The sequence below is a fragment of the Nicotiana sylvestris genome, chromosome 6 (genome assembly GCF_000393655.2).
Source record: "Nicotiana sylvestris chromosome 6, ASM39365v2, whole genome shotgun sequence".
Lineage (NCBI taxonomy): Eukaryota > Viridiplantae > Streptophyta > Magnoliopsida > Solanales > Solanaceae > Nicotiana > Nicotiana sylvestris.
The window spans coordinates 10685725-10689296 of NC_091062.1; positions in this window are offsets into that span (position 1 = coordinate 10685725).

Below are 3572 nucleotides of genomic sequence, written 5' to 3' on the forward strand. Positions count from 1 at the left end.
CAGTCATGCTTTCTGGTATAGGACCTTTTGATCTTGTTTGATAATGGTACGGTGCCAGTACGCTCTAACAACTAACTGATATTGGAAAAACAACAAACTTGTCAGTGTTAGAGTCTTAACAGATATTGTAATTGCACGTTAATCATTTCTAACATGCTTTTGCTCTGACCTCATGCATCATCCCAGCTTATTTTTGCTCTGACAAACATATATTCTTTTTTTTTTTTAAATTACGGTCGAATCTTATAGAGATTGCCTACGTATCGTGACCCCGCACGAATCAGACCAAGCGTAGTTCGTGCAGATAAATGTAAAAATATGGGTGGAAATAAAATGCTCAACTTTCATTAATAAACAGACTCTTACAAACTCGACATCTTTTGTTTTGGAAAGAAACTAACAAACGTAATCTGAAAGCAAACAAAAACTCTAAGCTGCAAACATACTCAATCCGGACGTACAAAAGACTGACTCGACATGGTAGACACTCAAAGACACGGACTATGCATATTCTAGTGCTTCAAACTTAGGTATCCGCGGGGCGTCGTTCGGCCTCGCCGCGGGTCTAGGATCCAAATCCCTTTCAAGCTGCTCTAACTCATTCATGGTTCGCTTCACATAGATCATCACTGCTGAGATAAAAGTAGTACGGGTCATGTCTTCACAAACCCGACATCTCCTGACAATAGCATGAGCAATGGCTCTAATCCTGTCTTTTGTTTGCTTCTTTTCTATGAGCAAGCGTCTTATCTGATCGCTGCACGTCTTTAAAGCTCGGGAGTCTTGCAAGTGCTGGTCTTGCAGCTGTTGCACTTCTGCCTCCATTTGGGCTAACAAGTTGTAACAATGTCCGCTCTCAGTTTCGAAGTCTCTAGCCTGCCTAACCGCTCTACCTTCAAGGGCAACTACTTTTCTCTTTAAATTGGCAACAATTTTCTCATGGTCCCTCTTCAACTGATTCAAGTATTGGCGACGCTCTTCGGTTCTTGTCGCCCATTGTGCTTTGAGTTCTGCCATGACATTTTCAGCTTTTCCTAGCTCATCCCGCCATTCTCTGACTTCGCTTTCCAATCTTTTTACCAATTGTTCATCGGATCGGCTCCTCGGTTGCTTATCGATGGTTATCTTCAACTGTCGGACTTGGGCTTTAAGAGCGTCATTTTCTCTGGCTAGTCTATTCATTTCACCTTGATCCTCGGCAACCTGTACACTGCTCTCGAATTTCAGACTCTCGACTTGTTGCTTTAATTTACCAATCTCAACCCGATAGCTTTCTTCCTTTGCTAACCAATCCCACTGCTCTTGGGACGACTTGGCGAAATCTTCGAGATGAGGTCTTTTAGCCGGTCTTCCATATGCCACGTCACCTCTGAACCATTCGTGATACCCTGGAGCAATTTCCCCTCTGACCCTATCAGACACACAAGTGTTTGCCATCAGATATTGACACTCACTCCAAATTTGACGAACCTCTTCCTCGGGGAATCGACCGTCAGGACTAATTTCGATCACTTGGGTACTTAAATCTTCATCTCTCGGTATTACTTGATATCTACCGAGTTGCCTCAGAACCCGATATGGTGCATAAGGTTGTATGCTTTTGAGTCCCATTAACAAAAAATGCGGTCGGGCTGCTGGCATATATATGACTTCCTCGACAGACAACCATCCAAGCACCCACTGTATCTGGCTAGCCTCGAGGTTCCGAAATAATAATGCCCAAGCTGTGACTCCTTCAGGTAGACCAACCCCTTTGATTCTCGTACAAAATTCCCCTATACAAGTTTTCTCAGCCGAGCCATAACTCAATAACTGAGAGCGCGGGCACAAATGCTCAATCATCCATATTTGCAACAATAAGTTACATCCCTCAAAAAATTTGCCCCCAGCTTTGCACGCAGTGAGAGCTCTGAAGATATCAGCCACAATCATAGGTGCTAAAGTGCTTTTCCCCATGGTTTGCAAAGTACTGACGACGCCTGCTATTTTCAAATCAATATTACCATCTTTCCTTGGGAATATTACGAGACCCAAAAAAGCTACCATAAATGCCACTCGCCTGTGTTTCTCCCATTTTTGTCGGCTATTTCTGCTGCAAAGCTTAAAGTCTGGATTATTGAACCCGCCCACATGTCCATATCTATCATACACGAAGCGGAAACTGCAGAAACCCTTTGCAAAATCTGGGTGATGAACTGTCCGGGGTACTTTCAAGGAATCCAGGAATCGATGTATGGTAATGGCTCTAGGAGCAATCAAGTATTTGAATCTCAATGGAGCTTGGTCACTTCCAATGTACCCCGCTATTTCTTCTATTGTTGGGGTGAGTTCAAAGTCTGAAAAATGAAACACATTATGTGCCGAATCCCAATGGGCGACCAATGCCCTGATGATATCCCCCCGAGGCTGAATGTCTAATAAATCCGGAAGGTCTTTCAAATATTTTCTCACTTCGTCTTGCCCTTCTTTGCCCAAATCATTCCACCACAATTGCAGCTCAAAAGGGATTTTGGTCATTATTGAAAAAGGCTCATTTATTGTTGTGCTCATCCTGCACATTTATTAAAGCGTTTAAGCAAAAGAAAACTTTTATTTAACTCCAAAAACTACTATCTATATTATCGACTCAAAATTAACCCTATATTTTAAATGAAGAACTCAATTCTTAATTCTAATATTTTTAGATAAAAGACCCGATATTGCGACACGGCCTTCCTGCGCCTCAGGGGCAAAAATTTTAAGGATGTGAAGGTCAAAAATCAAAATACTCTTGGAATCAAACTTCCTTCCCAAAATTATAAACACAACTTCTGCCCCAGTTTTTCTTGCTTGGGGATTTTTTTTGTTACACTATGACCGAGCCGTGAGGCGCCTACGTATCCTTCTTTGAGGAATCAGGTCAAACGTAGTTCCCAATTCCTTTGTTTTTCTTGTGACTCTTCTTTTGTCTTTATTATCATTATTTTTTCTCTTCCCTTTTTCTTTCATTTTCATTACTGATTCCAAAAGAGGGGTATGAACGAATAAATAAGGCTCAAAAGGGGAAGCAAAGGTTGAAGTGTTTGGATGGAAGAACAAATTGCCTCCGTTATTTCATTCTCCGATACCATGCCAAGTGCAAACAAACAACAATTACAATTGAAAGAAATCATACATAATATCTCTTAACTGCGTCAGAATTGATAGCCATGTCGACGCATTTCCCTTCGATATCTGTTAAACATAAAGCGTCGTTGGACAACACTCTGGTTACAATGAATGGCCCTTGACAATTCGGGGCGAACTTGCCCTTTGCCTTGGCCTGATGTGGGAGGATGCGTTTCAGCAATTGGTGGGCCACTTCAAACTTCCGAGGATACACCTTTTTGTTGTATGCTCTTTGTCACACCTCCTTTTTCCGCCCTCGCGAGGGTACAGGAGTTTTTTCCAATTAAAGGACAGTCGAAACAGGATTTATTTCTTTATTTCAGAGTCGCCACTTGGGAGATTTAGGGTGTCCCAAGTCACCTATTTTAATCCCGAATCGAGGAAAAGAATGACTTTGTATTACAGTCTGCGCACCAGAAATCCGG